The sequence below is a fragment of the Hyalella azteca genome, unplaced genomic scaffold (assembly GCF_000764305.2).
Source record: "Hyalella azteca isolate HAZT.00-mixed unplaced genomic scaffold, Hazt_2.0.2 contig6926, whole genome shotgun sequence".
Taxonomy (NCBI): Eukaryota; Metazoa; Arthropoda; class Malacostraca; order Amphipoda; family Hyalellidae; genus Hyalella; species Hyalella azteca.
This window is the reverse complement of record NW_025937066.1, coordinates 171,766-192,592: the sequence shown is the minus strand read 5'-3', so window position 1 is coordinate 192,592 and position 20,827 is coordinate 171,766. Positions and strand designations below refer to the sequence as shown.

Below are 20,827 nucleotides of genomic sequence, written 5' to 3'. Positions count from 1 at the left end.
AGAGACTTCAATATTGTAATGTCAGAGCTAGAAGATATATGGGGTGTCATTTTAATGCCAGGGCCCTTCATTATGTAAATTAGATGAAGAATCGCCTTAGAATAGAGTGGAGCTCATATAATGCATTTCATTAGGGGTCGGGTTCTGACGAATGGGATTTGCATCGGGAGAAACAACGAATATGTTCATGTTTTAAATAAATGTGGAAAATTGAACGAAACCTTGCTTTGCCACTCAAAAAGGTAATCATGCCTAATCAATGCAGATTGAAAACAGAGCAGCAAGAATAATGAACAATTATGTCAACAATTTACCCGATACATTTTTTTTATTCAATCCTGAATTATTTTAACAAATCATGCATAAGTGAAATAAATGAAATTTCTATCACCTTGAATTTCTCTGTTAAATCAAGTAGGTAAAAATTCAATATATGATCATTGAGAATAAATATTGCAAATTTGTTCACAAGCTATATATTTATACTGATAATAAATGATGATTATGTACCAGCAACACATTCTACTCTTCATAAAATCATGTAATTTTAATGTACTGGACTTCAGAAGGCTAAATGAGTGAAGATTTTGTGATTATTCGCGACACATTCGCTATTAAATCGTAACGAACATCTTCGACGATAAAATTTCGATCGAGATTCAAACATGAAAACGCCACATACCCAATACTCTCAGAGAAATGAGTGAGCTTTTGTCCAGATATCAATGCACTTATTTCCCTTATACGAGTCATCAGAACCCAGTTTGGCCTGACAAAAGGGTGTATCAGTGCTACATCCGGACCCTGTTCTGGGTAAGGAAGTATCGTATGCCACAATTTGGACTATACGACCCAAACATTTTTCGGAAAAAATATTTTAATTATTCCATCACATTAATTTTTGAAGAGAGTTCAGAGAGAGTTGAAATATTTACTGAACTTCAGTAAATATTTCAATTGTGTCAAATCTCGAACTATTCGAGCACAATCAATTGTACACAAATTTATGAGACAATTTCTGTATTAGTTTGTTTAGTGTTTTTATTGTTAATATAATACTGAGCCTCTTAAATTACCTAATAAAATTCAAGTCATTAGACGATTAAGTCTCAAACATTTGCTACTAATATCCGAGTCTTCTGCACAGTAGCAGACAACAAAAAGATCTTCAAATCAGCAGTTCGAATATCTGAACTAAACCATTCAGTGCAATTCTCGTATTTTATTGAAAGAGTTTACTTATTCAACGATTATGCATGCATGCTGTGTATGTAGATCGATGTGGCATTTGTTGTAGTGCAGATCAAAGACACGGGCTGTACATTAGCGAGGTTAAACTATATACATTCACTAACGTATTTCACAGCAACACGGGCACGAATAGGGATATGTATTAATGGAAGCTTCATACGTATTACCAGATCGTCTTTTTCTAGTAAAAAAGCATTAAATTCTATCATATTCAAAGCCATGTGAAAACTTACCCTATTTTGTTAGTGAGTGGAAGCTATTTGCTTCCCGGATTAATTTTAAAACAAAAATCGAAAAAGAGGAAATGATGGAACAACTGAGTGGTGTGTAGACAGGATGATATAATATGTATCAATACTACGTACAGTATGAACAGTTACAGTATGAACAATAATACAGTCAATAACAGTACAGAATGAACAATAATACAGTCTCAACAGGTTCACAAGATACTAGTGTGAATAAGTTTGTTTAGCACAATAGTATCAAAAGATCCCTATAATACAATGATTGCGCCTATTTGTCTTTGGAAATATTTAAATTGAAAAAATTTACGCAAGGTAGTGTTTCATTTACTTGGTGTTATTGCATTCTTTCCGAAGAATTTTATGAAAAACTAAGTAGCTAATTAAACACAACTTTATGTCAGCAGTCAATATGTTAGTTAACAGCTTAAGGTCTTTGTATTTTGCAGTTACTGATTTTGGCTTTAGGCCATTGCAAAAGATCGATTTGATCCAGACTTGTTGTTTCACTTGTATTCAAAATTTGCAATTTTAATTAAATAATTTTAATTAAAACAATAACCACTTTAACGGCTTGAATGGGTAAAACATTTCGAGTAAGTTTAGTCAGTTGATTGCAATAGGATACGATTTTTCGAGTTACTCAAATTTTGCATAATTTGTTCCTCTATGAGAGTAATTTTTTATTATTCATTGTTTTTTTGTAATTCCCGAACTTTATTTGGCAAAGAGACGCGGCTGCAGAGCCGCGCACCGCTCATCAGGCTCTCCACTCTTCATGCGAGACAAGCGTGTAATGAAGCGGAGTCCAGGGTATACGCTCACTGAAATTTATCTTGCGCCCCAATTAAGTCATTTCCATTAAGTCTCAAACTTCTGCTAATTTCAACTTTAGGACTTTAAAAAATGGCTCCGTTTGTTTTGTATGCGACCATTTCTTGGTGAGCCCAGCTTTGATTAAATTTTACCGGGACGTTGCTCATACATTCACGTGATCCTAGTAGCATTCTGGCAATTGGGGAACTTTGAAGACATTTGTCTATGGCAGCGGCTTGCCGAGAAAAAAAGTCAGGTGTTCATCCTGCAGCTCTGCTGAACTTAACTCATATGAGATGAGAATAGGAACATGGGGATTGAAGAATGCCAATGAATAAATTTTTTATTCATATAACAGTGATCTCGGCGCTGAAGTGTAGGTCTGATGTGATCTGTAGCCGATTCTTTTCCTTTTCGTGACTTGTTCACAGAAGATCTAAAATAGTGTCATTTGACCAGATCTTTGCATGACTGACGATAGTTTGATATAGCTACTCGACTTCCACCGGGTTCGATATGGTGCTAGGCATTTCAAATCTGAACATATATTTTTCTATAGCTTTATCTAGTCTGTTCTTGAACGCGTTCATACTTGGAGCGCTTAAACTTCCAAGTCTTTCGCATACTTCATATTTTCTCGAATGCGAATCACGTATTCATTAAAAATATGAGTACATGAATAAAAAAGTATTGGTTACATTATTGGCTTATATATTAAAGTGCAGATATATTGCTCTACCAACAGCACAAACAAGATAACTTACATGGTGCAAAATTGACGTAAGATGAAAGATATTGTAGACGGTACAACGGTAATAGTTATCTCTAGCTAGGTTTTATCTCATCTCAAGCTAGATTATATTAAATAATTTAGCTTCAACTCAGGGAAATCGCGGTCAGCGATCGGCTTACGTATCATTGCGCCATTAATGTGAATGCAGCCCGAGCACCGAAAGAAAAACTTTCCAAAGAAACGACACAAAATTAATATATCGACAGAGTTGGACAAATATCGATTATCAGTATCTAAATTTTTTGAATAGGCATAAGACACGTGTACTGATTATGGTGTCAAAATAAGTGTCTTATTAAAAGAGGCCACTTGTTAAGTCACCAGCTGCGTCAGCGTCCAACCGCCAAATTTGTTTCGGAATTCGGAGGCCACGGAAAAAAAATGGTTGACATTGGAATAAATAAAGCAATATCATTGTTACTCATCGGAGAAAATGATGCTTAAATACGCACAATACATTAGTTATTATTCAGCAAAATAAAAGTATTATAATTGAGGCTAATATTTATTACTAGCCTTCAGACAAGAGGGTGAGGGCGTCGTCCCGTGAGAACGTCTCATCGATAGCGCCGCTTTAAGCTTCAGAGCGTCAAGCGCACGCGGCAAATTTCAGAGCACATAATCACCCATTCGCTGTCAAAGGCTGGCTGCCGGGTACGGTATTAGTGCTTAGAGTTCGAAATCAAAACAAATAAGTTTTCTTACTGTATATGTTGCTCCCGTGGGTTGGAAACGTGCATCCTTTTATAATAGTGTTATGTTTATTTATAATTTTACTGTTCCAGTTTGATAACTCCTTTATCTGGAATAAGCGATACATGTGTGGAATTTCATTTTATCGTAGTACTATGATACATGGTTGATTTTGATTACCCGCTCAACAAATAAAATTGTAGTTATTACATAATAATTTATCTGAAAAAATTACATTGACAGAATCGTAAAATTAATATGTACATAATCATTTTCACCAAATAATATGAAATCAAGCAAAATAGAAAGAACTACATGCGAGAATGAAATCTTAACGCTTCTTTAAATTTTATACCGAAGCTAAAATACACATAATAATTTCAAGCTAGAGGGAGCTAATGAACGCTCTGCATTAAAAAAAATAGTCGAACGAATGTCTTAATAAAAAAGAACAACAAATCTCAACAGCCCAATGTATATTTATTTCCAGCAAGACGATTTCTACGTACCATAATAACAAATAACACATTTCAACCCATGCGTCATATTTTACTGTAGTCATATATGCAATCAGAAAAGAAATGAGTCATATTGTCCAAATAATTACATTTTTTCTTATCAGCATTATGAGTCCAGACCGAACGCGGCACTGATACGCTCTTTTAGCGGACTAAACTGGAGCAGGATGACTCACACAAATGCAAATTGTGCATCAGTATTCGGACAACGTCCCACTCATTTCTGTGAGTGTAACGGCAGTTAGTCCTAGTCCTCGCCTCTCAAGTCGAGACCGAAGCTAGCCCTGCAGACGTTACCCTCTATTTTGTCCACACCAAATATTGAGAACATTCTTCTCATTCCTGCAGGAGCCCCTCGTAAAATCGCAGCATCAGATCCGAGGACAAAAATTCCTGCCATAAAGCAAAGCGTCGTCAGGGATCGCTATATTTGCAATGTTTGTTTGCTCCATATCTCGAGAAACGGCTGCGTTAGCACGCCATATTTATCTTGTAGGCGTTGAGGAGCTACAACACATTTGCTCTTCTTGCTGATTGTGGACATCAGACGAGAGTTAGCGGCAGCAGCAGCTTGCTAAAAGCTCAGACTTTACGTCAAAATAGACCGAGTTTGAAGGGCTGCCGACCAAGTGGTCCCTTTGTTGCGACTTTGCTAAAATACACTCGAAATCTCGGCCCGCAAATGACACATCCGCACAATAGGTCTTGTATTTGTCCCAAGCAGCTGCGGGAAATTCAGAAGACTTGCTAAAATCATCGCAAGCGCAACATTGACGTTGATTCTTGAAATAGCAGAATTATCTCTTTAAGTGCACGGCAATATTGAAAATCACGGAGTGATCCGAGTTCGCGAGTTAAAACCTAAATAGGAAGATTTACTCTTGACTCCGCAGAGAACGATAGATACAGCTTAACTAACGAGTAGCTCCCTCAGTCAATCAACGGGGATTTCTTTCAATATAATTTGTTCTGAATCTTTGGGCTTAAAAAGCACTATATATTAATCTAAAAAAAAAACAGTAAAATTGTTGAGGAAATCGGAATCTGCATCAGCAAAGGAATTTTCTATGTAGTATTTTAAACCTGATTCACATTTTTCGAAAGCCTTATGTACATTAGAAAACATGAAACTGAGAACAAAATTGACAAGTCCATGAATTCAAGAACGCTTCTCAGATCACTTGATGGTAAGCACAATATTATTCACAGGAAACTTTGTGTAAAAGTTTTATATTCTTCCCTCAATAGACGAGGATATTTTGGGTCGTCGCAGATATAATAAAAACTGTCAGCAACAAGAAGAATTCGGCTGAATTTGTCTACGTTTGAAAAGAAAAGGTCCGACTTTCCCCGACCAAAGCGATGCAAAAGTAAGCAGCTTGATGTATTTCCGAGTCGCGTGTTTTGCGCGGGTTACCTGGAGCGGATCAAAAAGCGAGCGCATGTAAGCCGAATTTCCCGCGGAGGATGAAAACGAATCCAACGACGCAAATCAGAGCGGATTACGGAGTACAGAACTCGGGAATTGGACAACGCGACCGATGTCCGGGAACAAAACGCAGGACTTGGACAACACGGCCGTTTGTCGAGAACAAAACTCAGGACTTGGACAACGCGACCGATGTCCGGGAACAAACCGCAGGACTTGGACAACACGGCCGTTTGCCGAGAACAAAACTCAGGACTTGGACAACGCGACCGATGTCCGGGAACAAAACGCAGGACTTGGACAACACGACCGTTTGCCGAGAACAAAACTCAGGACTTGGACAACACGACCGTTTGCCGTGAACGAAACTCGGCACTTGGACAACGCGACCGATGTCCGGGAACAAAATCCTGGACTTGGACAGCATGACAACCATTCACTCTTCGTCAAATATCTTATTGACGTCAGAACGGCGCTGCTGTAATCAATTATCTGCCGAGCACAAATCCGATAATTTGTTTATTGGTTGCAAAAATAGCCACGAACTGACAGTAATTAGGATGTTCCAGTGAGAAAGTTCAAATAATTTTGCACGTCAGCGACCTGCAATGTAGTCGTTATCGAATTTAATATCGTGTTTGTAACCATTCTCGACTATCATTGCTTACTAACCAATCACTCATTATTGTCCAATCAAAACATGATATCAAGGAGCTAATAATGATGGTCTTATATGAAGTCCTTCAACTTCAAGACCATGTTTTCCCCCCTTTAAAAATAATATTACTAGTTCCAAATATCCACACCTTATTCATCATAACAAATTACCGTGCAAAAATGCCTAAAATGAATACCACAATTCAAAATATTCAAAGTCAGCTGAGATCCCTTTTTTCCATATATTGCAACAAGCTCTCTGTAACTTTGATCTAGCTGGAAATGTCTCTACATTAGATATTATGCAAAATATCTGTATTTTACAATTAAAATATCCGTTTCTGTTTTAAGGGTCTATCTCATCTTCGATTACTTTAAGTTTAATGACTCAGTATAGTATCTTTGATACTATAGAGGGCCAACTCTTTATCTTCAAAGTAATTGTATCTTCATCATAGAAGATATAATTATCTCTTCAATTAGAAGATACAATTGCATGCGTCTTCATCCTAGTTGCAATTATTTTTATTTGCTTATCTTCTTTTTTGTGTCACTTATTGTTCGTTCACACTATGTTTGTTACGTGCCCTCGAAGTTTTGCACCAGACGCCACGATAATCTCTTCGTAGAATAAATATAATTATTATAACTGAAGACCCTAGTATCTTCAATATAGTTCAAGATCCCTGTATCGTCAGTGTACCTGAAGATCTGTGAATCTTTAGTGTAGTTAATGTCCGTATCTTCAACCTATTTGCAGATCCTTGTATCTTCAACCTAGTTGGAGATCCCTGTATCGTCAACCTTTAGTTATAGATCCCTGTATCTTCAACTTTTAGTTGCAGATCCCTGTATCTTCACCCTACTTGCAGATCCCACTATATTTGACATGTAGTTGAATATATTCGCTGGCAGCAAGAAGTGTCCCACTATGTAGTGTACTAGTGTTATTCCAGAGCCTCTTCCATAATGGACCAGGCAGAGCGACCTCTTGTTGCTCAGCAAAGCGCCCCCAAGAATCCTCCTTCAGGCACAGGAAATTTTCCAACAAAAACATCCTGAGATTTTCTTCATAAACAAAAGGCAGGGGCGAACAACGTCTATTAAACTGAACCATATTTGTGTATATATTCCACACCTTGGCGTAATTTGGCAGAAGCTTCTCTTTTATGCAAGTTTGATTAAAGACCAGCTGAGCATGCCTTTTATTAATAATCTTTTTATTTGTTTTTTCAACGAGCCGAACAAAATTTCTTGCTGGCGCTGGGAGATCAAAAAGCAGGTTACCAAATGACATTTTACTGGATTACGACGTTTCGAAAATACCATATTCATTTTCAAGCAGGCGAAAATTTTGCAATACTTGAAATTGAACTTTTGGAAATGACAGTTGTACAAATCAAGGGAATTGAGGATACAATTTGAAATCCAAACCTAAAATTAATCTGAAAATAATTTCAGCGTCCGGATGAATCCTGTAGTTTGGAGGTTGATAGCTGGAGACTCGCTCTTGATAATGAGAGCCTCAGCTATCGCCAGTCTCGATGGGTCAGGGCACCGCATAACTATGCTGGTGCAGGCCTCCAATGTCGCTCGGGTGATGGTCTCATTGTGAGCCTCCCGCATGTGGTTCTTAGGTCCTCCAGATTGTAGATGGCATTTGATAAATTATTAAGATAAATGCTTTATAATGAAAATTGTATTTTCGAGACGTCGCAATCCATTAAAATGTCATTTGGTAACCTGCTTTTTGATCTCCCGGTGCATGCTAGCAAAGAATTTTGTTCGACTAATTGAAAAAACGAATAGGAAGATTATTGATAGAAAGCGTGCTTTGGTCTTTAATCAAATATTCCACACCATGAAAAAGTCCAGAAAAATATTTGTGATAAAAGTAAATAACGTATCGTGGATCGAAACATTAAATTAGATTCCGAGTCTGAACAATCTCTATGTTAAAAAAAAATAATAAGCCCTGAAAAATGAAATTTTGAAATTAAGACTTGATGCTCAGAAAATTTCATAAAATAAAGTACTTGAATGCAAATTTTGCCATTAGTCGCCTAATTTGATCCACATAGAAATGCGCTGGGGTAAATTTTTTCCGTTTCCCAAGCAATAGATTCTTAATGCACGAATTAGAATTTTTTTATTTACTGCCAGTGAGTATTTACAGACAGGCGTTCTCATTTAGAACGATCACTAGCCATAAATATGGTGAATAGAAAAACTTCAACAGCAACACGACGAAGCTACGGATAATTCATTTTTGACATTATTTGTCTGCAATAAAGCTATTTTGCAGGTAATTGAGAATTTATTGCCGAATTGTTGTACAAATTGATTGGTTTGAATGCCAGACGGGCGTCAGCCGGAGCTCCGACCAAACACTCAGAAAAATTGCCCAATTGATATAGATGGAAGACCGACGGTTGGCTATTGATATTCACGAACGATTTATAATTGCGTTAGCTGTTATTTGGCAATACTTTACCGATGGCTTGTATTACAGGCGTGCACTGCAATGCAGCTGCAGCAATAACGCCACGCTGTTACCTCGCTCCACTTCAGAAACATGAAATATTGAGTCTGCTTTGACAGAGTCATGATGAACGGTTTCATGGTTACGCAATGTAATTCAAGTGCTTTGAAATTGTCCAAGTGTAATGTATGATTCAATAGTGCAAAGAAAAGGTCCTAGACTAAGTGCTTCATTTTAGGCATAAGAAAAAAATTCTTATACTCTTTTCTTATACTCTTTGCGTATAAGAAAACTAATGTCTTGGCCTCTGCAGGTGCAAAACGCTTCATTCTGAGATTCTATAGGAAAATCACTTCTCACACGACGAAAATTGTGCGTATATGAATTAATTTTTGCATTACACGATACTTAGTCAACAAGAATGCCAATTAAAATACACGAAAGAAAATCTAAGTATTTTTAGGCCGATCCCAAACTGCCAGAATTCTTGAAATTTCTCGATATATATGATGTATGGTCTTGATTTCCCGCACATTAGCAACATTCAACAAATATCATTACTAGAATGAGGCTGCAAATATATGACCAATAAAGCTAACATTTCAAACTCGTCACCTAGAAGCCCCGTGTCGCGAGCGTAGCTACACATACATGTAACTGTGAGGGCATGTAACTGTGAGGGCATGTAACTGTGAGACATGTAAATGTGAGGACATGTAACTGTGAGGGCATGTAACTGTGAGGGCATGTAACTGTGAGGGCATGTAACTGTGAGGGCATGTAACTGCGAGGACATGTAAATGTGAGGACATGTAACTGTGAGGACATGTAGCTGTGAGGGCATGTAATTGTGAGGACATGTAACTGGGAAGGCATGTAACTGTGAGACATGTAACTGTGAGGACATGTAACTGTGAGGACATGTAACTGTGAGGACATGTAACTGTGAGAGCATGTAACTGTGAGGGGATGTAACTGTGAGACATGTAATTGTGAGGACATGTAACTGGGAAGGCATGTAACTGTGAGAGCATGTAACTGTGAGGGCATGTAACTGTGAGGACATGTAACTATGAGGACATGTAACTGTGAAGACATGTAACTGTGAGGGCATGTAACTGTGAGGGCATGTAACTAAATATTTTGTGAATTTTCAGACTATTCAATAAAAAGAAATGATTTCCAAAAGGAAGATCAATGCAGGTGGATCGCAAGCACCCCACTCAGAAGAATTAGTGAGACTTTGCTCAAAAAGCGATGCATATACTGCCCAAGTGTCGGTCATCGTAACAGTTGGGCGATCAGTGCGACGTCCATTCGTGCTTTAAGCCAGAAAGTGTATCACTATGTTGACAACATGACCCGGTAATTCTCCTCAGTGTGAACGCACAGCAGAAGCAGCACAGTAACGTCCGTTGTCGACAGAAACCCGGAATTCATTGACTCAATCTTTGCGCCGTCCGCGTAATGGAAAGAAAATTAATGACGAGAGTGTAGCACTGACAGCGCCTCATCCTGCCTGCAACAACACCGCAGACATGACAACAACTGTGACGCTACACAAAAAGTATAACACTTTACCGTGAAACGAATAACACATCAAGAACAACAGGAGTTGAAAGAACAGAAAGAAACAACATGAAGACCGCAATAACAAGCAACAATAACATGAGGATGATAAAGACCCCGGAAGGGAACACATAACAGACGCGAGAAATTGTGAGCTCATCGAAACGTTTATAATCATAAAATCATCTACATTTTAAGAAATAAACCTAGAAAGTTCGTTCGGTTGATACATGAAAATTGCTTAAACCAAATATTTGGAAATTAACTCATTTTTTCAGTTAATTAAGATGGTTATTCACATAGAGACGTTACAAATGGTCGATAACGATAAACATATACTTCAAGAATGTCAAATATACTTCAGTCAAGAATAAGGTTGAAATACTTTTTCTTCAAATGTGGCCGAGACATTGCCAGCTTAAATGCTACCGATACTAAGATAGCAATGCCGGCGTCGTCACCCTACATCAGCTGCCATCGCTCACGCCATCAGCTGCCATCAGCTGCCATCAGCTGTCGCCACCATCAGCTGCTCTAAGCAGGAAAAGGATCTCGAATTTACGCCCATAGGATAAGACGCGTCCTCTGCACGAATAGGGAAAAGACTGCGCAGTCTACAATTTAGGGAAAAGACGTCTTCTACACGTCTTTGAAAAAGACGTCTTCCACACCTCGTGGAAGAAGATGTCTTCTACACCTCTTGGAAAAAGACGTCTTCTACACCTCTTGGAAAAAGATGTCTTCTACACCTCTTGGAAAAAGATGTCTTCTACACCTCTTGGAAAACGACGTCTTCTACACCTCTTGAAAAAGACCTCCTCTGGAAGTCTTGCGAACAAAACCTCCTCTGCATGTCTTGAAAATATCCGCCCTCTGCATGTCTAGGGAAAAAGAAATGTCTTTCATTGTCGCTTCATGAGTGGGGAAAGTCTGTCGTATCGTTGAGCGCTTGACTTCAATACAACAAGGCGGTCCAGAGCGCTAACTTCAGCGAGTGAACAGATCGTGATGCGCCCGAGTCAAAGGCCCGGGCAGCGGCGTTACATGCAAGAAAACATTCAGAAGTGGCCAATTTCAGGCACGCGTGAAGAACAGTGGATGGTGGGCGTGAGAGGATGAATTGGGAAGGGATTGAGGGATATGAGGAAATCGATATCAGGCATACTTGAGGAATATATACAAATAAATAGGCATGGACTAAAGAAATCTTTTTGGTGGTGAAATTAACTCATCTAGTTACCTTCCAGCACATTCACATTTAATCATAACTCTTCCATTACAATTCATAATTAAGGAAGCACAGATCAGTACGTATTCACGAAGATCAGGAAATCAGTCGAAATTTTAAAGTGTCCAAAAGCATTTGAATATAAAACTAATCCCAAGAACTGAGAACTCATTAGACAAAATTCCTTTTCTTCCTACTGAGAAAAAAACTCTGGCGGCAAGACAACTCTAATTTATTCGATCCCGCATTTTTAATTATTTAATTCCATTGAATTCAGGAGCTCTTGTCCAATTACGGAATGGATCCCCACTCCTTGATGCCGCGATTAGGAACTTTTAGCCGCAATGTTAGGAGTGGTCCGGGAATTATTCTTCGCTGAAAACTTGAAAACTTGGTGGTAATATGATGACGATTTGGTAACCTGATGACGTGTTAGTAACCTGATGACGTGTTAGTAAGCTGACGATGTGGTAACCTGATGACGTGTTCGCAACCTGATTCACATACAATACAGTTACATCAACAATTTCTTAAATTCTTATTCTTGGCAGCTTTCTTTGTGAATGAGTGAACAGCAAAAAATCTGATTTATATCTTACCTGCATCTATGATACAAAAAGGTAAAATAAATAGATTTGCGCTTTATTTTTACAATACTTCTCTTTAACTTCACTTCTTGTTTGTTTGTCTGTCTGTCTGTCTGCTACAAATCTTATAATCGAAATTTAACACACTTCTACTTATCCTATCGATCTGAAATTTTGCACACTTGCGTAAAGTTGGAGACAATGCAAGAATCAAATGACAAAATCTATGATTTAATTTTTTTAATATTAAAAAATTGAAAAAAAATAATTTTGTCAGATACAAATCTTATAACTGATATTTGACACACTTTTACCTTTCCGATTGATCTGAAATTTTGCACACTTGTGTGAAGTCGGAAGCAATGCATAAATCAATTGACAGAATAAATAATTTTGGAAAAAGGCTTATTAATTAAAAAAATTTAAAAATTAATTTTTTAATATTCGAAAATAAAATGAGAAATTCATTGTACATCTCTAACAATGGAAACACTGGATTCTATAGGAGTGTTGTCTTGAAAAAATAATTTTGAAACGTATATTATTTTTTAGCTATGCAGCAGCTTACAATATTCAAGTTTGTGACAACCGTAGAAACTTTATCTAAAAATAGCATTAAATGATCTTTTTTGTAATTTCGAGAGAATTTTTCAGACGAATCTACCTTGAATTGTGACCAGAACATTATATTAATATACGAACATAAACAAATTAATTTCGATCGTTAAGATTATGTTTATTTGATGTTGACGACAAAGTATTCTGCTAATTTGATTAGTTATGTTAATAATCTCCTAATTAAATCTGCTGACCATGCACACTTCAAATTCGAGTTCTTGGGTAAAAATCCATCCCGACCATCCAAGTTTTAATTACACCAGCGGGTTATAGACAGAAAATTTGATTTCTTGGTTAAAAACAATCCTTACCAACCATGAATAGTCAAGTCATTAAGCAGTGTATTATTGAAGCCCAAGTGCCAGATAGGCGGTCCAACAAAGCTCGATCTTTGCGGCCATATTGTCCATCCTGGCTCCCAAAGTGGCAGTCTATCGCTATCGCGCTGCACTAAAAGAAACATCAAGTCCAAGAGGCTGATTAAAAATAGCTCTGACGACAAGAAATGGCTTTATCTCGCTCATAAGAGCAGCTAAGAGTGTATTGGGCGAGATTAGAAGCCCCTCAGATGAATGATAAGTGGCGGAAGATGACTTTTGTGGGTCGTCGTCTCTTGGGACTCTCTGCGCCTTAGACACAGCGCTACACAGCCTTTAGATGCTGGATACAAACACAGCGCTACTATACAGCTCTACACAGCCTTAAGGTGCTGGATACAAACACAGCGCTACACACAGCCTTTAGGTGCTGGATACTAATACAGCTCTACACAGCCTTATAAGGTGCTGGATACTAATACAGCTCTACACACAGCCACAAGAATACTGTACAGACTTTGGAGATTTGCGTAAGTAAGATTGTTTATGCGAGTTTGCAATTTAGTTCACGAAAATCGAATCCTGCCTAAATACTAAAAATTCATGCCAGCAATATTTGAATAAAATGAGCGGCGCAGTATAGGAGCGAAAAATACAGTTTCGTTTTAAAATAATAATGTAGTCAAAATAATGGAAAAAGTCATTGCGCATGATTGAAAGTTTAATTTTTTATGAACGTGTATGAACGTAAACACGTGAACTTTTTTAATTTTTATGAAGATAGGTGCAACCTCATCGAAATATAAAATTTTCTCACGCATATTTAAGGCTAAAATTTTATCCAAGAATCCAATGATGTCTTTAACGTCACCCCAGTGGCAAATCTTCGCCGAATTATCGTTGGCCAAATAGTTTCTGTTATCGTCTGGAAGTGACGGCGTAAAGGACGAGCCAATCGATGTCGAGGAGCGAAATAGATTTTTAATTTCGGGCTATGAAGCAAACGCGGGAAATGATTCATAAGGAGGCTGGTCTAGTGCCTTCCGCCCCGCCATTGATTGGCAGCCGCGACGCTCATCTCCTGTATTTTTATAATTGAAATTTCAACGAAGAAGGAAATTAGCCTTCATACATTACCCTACACAACGGCATGTGTGGACATCGTTAATATATGAATAAGAGTGATTATTGCGTAAATAAGTACGATAATTCAATAAGTAATAAGATGATGAAATATATGAGTTTGAGTTAGTAAACACGACGAATAAATAAATGTTATTATAAATTCGTTAAAACGTTGAGCATATGATCAAAATTTAACGCTCATTTACGTACTAAATAATTTTATTGTTAGAAATTGTTCTTTCATTCGAGATCGACCAATTAATTGGAGCCGAATTCCTTCACTAATCTCTCATTATTATCTATACGTAATACTGTGGAGCTTGGCACAGACTCACATGACGCAGTATAAAGCAATTCATTGAAGAAAATAATGAATAAGTAAAGCCATCGTGTTTCACAGCTCCCCAAAGCCAGCATCAAAAGCTGGTGTTGCAAAATATCGCAACCAATACGTTGCTCGTCAAATATTTTTTGACCAAGAAAAAGAAACTCTATTGAAACGAGATACCAAGAGCTGAAAATATAATCTTTATTATTAAGAAGCAAAATGATGTACGTTTAGAATGCATGCGGTCAGAATATTTCAATGGAAAAATTTAGGAGCGTTAATGAACTGGGATCAAAAAAAGTTTATCAGTATGCACTCGCTCACAGTTTCGATAAATTCTAAATGATCGACGGCGCAGCAAGACATCGTTTTAAATCAATTTTCAGAATAAAAAAATTTAACCTGGATTACCATCATTATTTTTAAACTAGAATTCTTGCCAGTGCAATAATGTTGAGCATTTCAACATCGTTGATGTTTTATATCTCCGAAGAGACGTAGTCGATTTTCTGACTGATATTCTCTGCAATTATTGTAGAAAATAAAACATTTATATTTACTTAGGATGGAGATCGTGGCGGCAGCGCCAAAAAACCAAACCGACAAGTTAATTTATGTGGGAACTAGTTGGGAAAATTTCTATTTAAAACAATGGCAAGGGGAGGTTGTTAAAAGCTAAACACTATAGTTTAGGGCATTTAATTTGACATTGGTATTTTTAAATATACGTTTCAAAATATCATTTATTTGTGTTTATTACGTTTAGTTTTCATTGCAGTTAACACATTGCTACGTTAACATCATATTACGGTCACCTGAGTGTCTGTCGTGTGTACACACTGAGAGAAATGAGTGAGACAAGGCCAAATTGTAATGCATATTTTGCCTTTAAGTACGTCATCTCAACCCAGTTTGCAGCCGAAAAAGGGCGTATCAGTGCTACGTGCAAACAGTGTGTCACTATTAGGACAATGTGACCATCCATTTTCTGGGTGTATGCTGCATCATACTGCTCCTTCATCTGAATTTTCATTAAGAAACGCGAGGTTAATGTTAAGAAATGCGGGATATAATTACTTAGAGCTGAATTAGTGATATTCTGTTACATATTTTAAGAGTTTAGTAGAATAAAAAGATGGTAAAATATGTAATTTTATAGAAAATAACTTGTTAAGCCAAGATCGTTTTATTTTGTCATTAAAAGGTAAGCGGTGAGAATAACGTACTTCCATTCTCACGTTTTGAAGAGGAAACATTTTTCATTATTGTATATACAAAAACGCACAAAAGTTAATAAGTGAGGAATAAAAATTACTATCATGACTATCAATGGTTACTTAGACCAACGCGCCATCGTTCCCATAAAGTATTTCAAAATGTATCAATCTATGCATTTTGAAGTTGATTTTGTGGCCATAATCATTACTTAAAAAGTTTTGTGGGAGGCTGCGAAAGTTTCCTCATTAATATCTGGAAAAAATAAAGGATAAAAATTCCCTAAATTATTAAAGCGTTGATGGAAGAAGTCGGTCATAAGGAGCGCAGCGGCGGCCGTCGCCCTCAACTTTATCAGGAGAGATTCCTTGAGGAAATACTTGATTAATATGCGGATATTGATGCGTATAAATTAAGAGTATGCTTAATTAATCGCGATAATTGATGCGTATAATAGAAATGAGTGAGACAAGGCCAAATTGTAATGCATATTTTGCCTTTAAGTACGTCACCTCAACCCAGTTTGCAGCCGAAAAAGGGCGTATCAGTGCTACGTGCAAACAGTGTGTCACTATTAGGACAATGTGACCATCCATTTTCTGGGTGTATGCTGCATCATACTGCTCCTTCATCTGAATTTTCATTAAGAAACGCGAGGTTAATGTTAAGAAATGCGGGATATAATTACTTAGAGCTGAATTAGTGATATTCTGTTACATATTTTAAGAGTTTAGTAGAATAAAAAGATGGTAAAATATGTAATTTTATAGAAAATAACTTGTTAAGCCAAGATCGTTTTATTTTGTCATTAAAAGGTAAGCGGTGAGAATAACGTACTTCCATTCTCACGTTTTGAAGAGGAAACATTTTTCATTATTGTATATACAAAAACGCACAAAAGTTAATAAGTGAGGAATAAAAATTACTATCATGACTATCAATGGTTACTTAGACCAACGCGCCATCGTTCCCATAAAGTATTTCAAAATGTATCAATCTATGCATTTTGAAGTTGATTTTGTGGCCATAATCATTACTTAAAAAGTTTTGTGGGAGGCTGCGAAAGTTTCCTCATTAATATCTAGAAAAAATAAAGGATAAAAATTCCCTAAATTATTAAAGCGATGATGGAAGAAGTCGGTCATAAGGAGCGCAGCGGCGGCCGTCGCCCTCAACTTTATCAGGAGAGATTCCTTGAGGAAATACTTGATTAATATGCGGATATTGATGCGTATAAATTAAGAGTATGCTTAATTAATCGCGATAATTGATGCGTATAATTTGAGAGTATGCTTAATTAATCTTCGAATATAGCTGCATTTAACTTAAGAATATACTGATAAATGTAGCAAAATTAGAAGTCCGTAAGAACGTCTGTGATGTTTGGCGTGTGATGTTTGTAACTTAAGTCGCTCAGTTTTATTAAATGAAAATATGTACTGCTGCACAAATATGAAAATAGATTATCATGATGTAATATGTATGTTTTCGGTTCTCTAAAAATGATGAAAACAATTTGAAATTGGAGCGTTGATTGATAGTAAAAAGCGTAATTTTTTAACTTTTCTTGTAAGTTAACATAAACATTCAACGCACCTCTTCAATATTCCATTGATTTTCACGCTCCAAACCAATATCTTCATAATTTCTTCAAGCATCAATAACGTCTTGTGCCAGCAGCTCACGGTCACCACTCACCAGCATTCAGCAGCAAGTAAGTCAAGATCAAACAAGCTTGCCCTTATTTAAAATTATCGCTGAATTATCGATAACAAAATAGGACGACGGTAAAATATCCAATAGCTACCAAGCTCCGCTTAATATTTCTGTAGGCACGGAAGTTTTCATTGAAGTATGGAATGCGCTGGAGTAACGGAGATCGATACAAGCGACAGAGGCATTATGAAAGACGCCACTCAATATATATGCAGCGAAAAGGTATCGAATTTTCTCAGGACAATATCTTAAAAGCTCTCGCGTCACTTTATCCTTTAGAGAAAGCGATCGGAGCGATCCATTTTTCAAAGTTTTATTCTCGGAAACTGGGAGTGGCGAGAATAGAAAACTTGCAGCACGCGTTTTGCGAGCAAGATTGACCAGATTTGAAACGACACTTTCGGTCAAAGGTGCGTTGTAAAAAACGCTCGTAACGTCGTAACATGATATATTTTGTTAATTGAAAATGTATGAGGCATTTGGAGCCAATTTTCAGTTTCAACATCACAATTTTTTTAAAATATATGTCAAGCATCATTAAACATTTGTAGGAAGAACTGACGCTTGCGAATTCTGCATAAAAATGAGAAATTCTGAGAGTTGAGCCCGGTGATCAAACCTATTGAGTTAATAGCAAATAAAAATTGATGATTGTTATAAAGATAATTAAATTCTCGAGTCAAAATGTGCGCTTCAATGATTCCTGTTACCATTACTTTTTACCAGCGGAAGATTTAAAATCTACACTAAATCTTCAACATCAAGACTAAAACTCACCATTTACCGCACGGTAACGATATAAACATAACTTAACTTTAGAAACATAAATTAACGATAGAAACATAACTTAACGATAGAAACATGACTTAATGATAGAAGAGTTACAGTGAACGATAGAACATAACAGTTAATGATGGAAGTATCACAGGTACCGTTTGAATCGTTACAGTTAGTGACAGAATCCTTACAGTTACCGACAGAATCGTTACAGTTACCGACAGAATCGTTTCAGTTAGACAAAAGCGTTGAAGTTACCGACAAAATCGCTACAGTTACAGACAGAATCGTTACATTTATAGACAAAAGCGTTAAAATTACCGACAGAATCACCAGAGTTACCGACTGACCTGCGTCCAATTGGCCGCTGATGAGTTCGCTGGCACCGGCAGTGAGGACGGTCAGTGCCAGGAGTGCCACGCGCGGTGCCGACATCGTCATGCTCTGCCCAGTCCTGGGAAGCCTCGTCTCCCCTCGTCGGGAATTTTCAGAAGCTCGTCCCCGAGTTGCTATTCACGTCACACCTGGGCACTAATTCCCCTTTTGTTAGTCGCGTACAAAACTCGGATTTTTCTTCACACAAAAGGCATGACTTGCATTGCGTAGTCAATCGTACGCTAAGCCGTTGCGGAGAACATGTGCATGAAAAAGGTTCTTATTCGGTAAATGTCTAAGGTCCTTTGCCTACATATATCTCCAATTATTGCTGTGATGTTGTATTTTTCAACGAGATAAAATTCATGTAATTGGTGATATCGCACATTTACAGTTGATTTCGATGGTTAGTGGTTAACGCTAATAAATGACCATAACTTTAATTAAACTAAACCAGTTCTCCAGGCGGAAACGTGTCTTTTCTTAGCGAGTGTCAAACATATTCATTCTTCGCTTTTAATATCGTCCTATCATCACAAGTTTTAATTCATCACAGTTCAAAATATCTTAATGCGTAACATCATGTGTGGCTGAAATTCTTAGCATCAACTGAGAGTTTTCCACTGCCCTTATACTTTCCACAGCACCAAACTTCAGGGTTTGGTCCAAACAGCATTTGCTCTTCATTTCTTGTTGAGGCCAAAAGTTAGGCGGCACATAACGAAAGTTTCGAGAGAGCGGATATTGTTCAAGAGAAATTAGGCATCTTCTGTAATGCAGTTCGCGATAAACGCTGGACTTTCACCACCCACCTTCCTTGGACAGACGTACCTCCTGTACGCAATGTTTTTTAAAGTTCGTGTTTTTGAGTTTATGATTTATAACGAAAATTTGGCCCGTTAATCATTCTTTCCGGTGCAATTCAGGACAGCGCAACTGTCCTGTAAAAAAACGATGTCGGCTAATTCTTATTTTCCCGGACAGCACCGCTGCTGTCAATAATAGAATGATTTACAAACAAGCCCATATTTCCCACTAAAAAAAAGTTGGCATGGCATATCGCCTCTGATTATTCATCACCAAACCGGGCCGAAGAAAAAACAAAGACCAATTAACTTCAGGGCGAAAGTCAAATAAAAGTTGGCCCTAGAAAAGAAGTGTTGTTAGTGAAGTTTCGTCTTCCACAGAGAGCGAGTGACGCGGTTCACACTTTTTTGAGAAGTTGACAACTAGCGAAAATGGAATGAGGTTTCCTGCTTCATTTCCGAGTGCAAAGCATTTCATCAAGAACAAGTGCGAAAGTTAAGACAGCTATTAGCACCGTCTGCCTCTAATTGGAAAACAGCGTCAAACTTTTAGCGTTATGAAACAAATAAGCATTTGTTTACCACTTATATCAATAATAAATTTTAGAGTCGCTGAGCCAGTGAAGGTTTGCAACAGCCAATTGTCGTTTATAGTCCTTCACTCCAAATACCTTCATGAGACCACGCTGTCTCTTTTCTGAAGACCATACAATCTCAAGTTAAACATTTAATGGCCTAACTTTAGCCACTTACGATCAAAGGAGTCGACCTAAGGATTGGATCTTAACTGTTATTTCGGTAACAGATTATTGATTAGCGTCACCAATTCACAAGAGAGTATTTATTTTCAATTCACTTGAACTAAGTAAAGTAAGTGTGTCATTGACGATCATTTATCACGTGACAGTATAATGAACATATTCTGTTCAGCTAAACCCTCTAGCACGGCAAGCATGGTTGACCCGAATCGAAATCACTGGAGTTGGAGGATTGCTAGGCAGCGTGTGATGAGTGGCAGAGAGGACACTTCGCGTCCGCTTAGCTCGACGTCCGGACGGCAACTGGTGGAAAAGTCTTGCCCGTATCCGCACTTTCAATCACTGCAAGTGTAACCGCTGTAACAGCCACTGCAATCGCAAAGACTGCTACGAACACTGCAGTTACCACCGCAGTTACAACTACCGAATTGCCACCACTGTAACAACAACTGCATTTGTAACCGCTGTTACAATCACTGCAATCGTCACTGCAGTTCCAACCACTGCATTGCCACCGCAGTTAC

The 20,827-nt window shown here is 37.6% G+C and overlaps 1 pseudogene; it reads right to left on the bottom strand.

Moving 5' to 3' along the window:
- Positions 1-20,588, bottom strand: part of LOC125178086 — a 55,749-nt pseudogene extending 35,161 nt beyond the window's left edge.
- Positions 20,589-20,827: the final 239 nt, after the last annotated feature.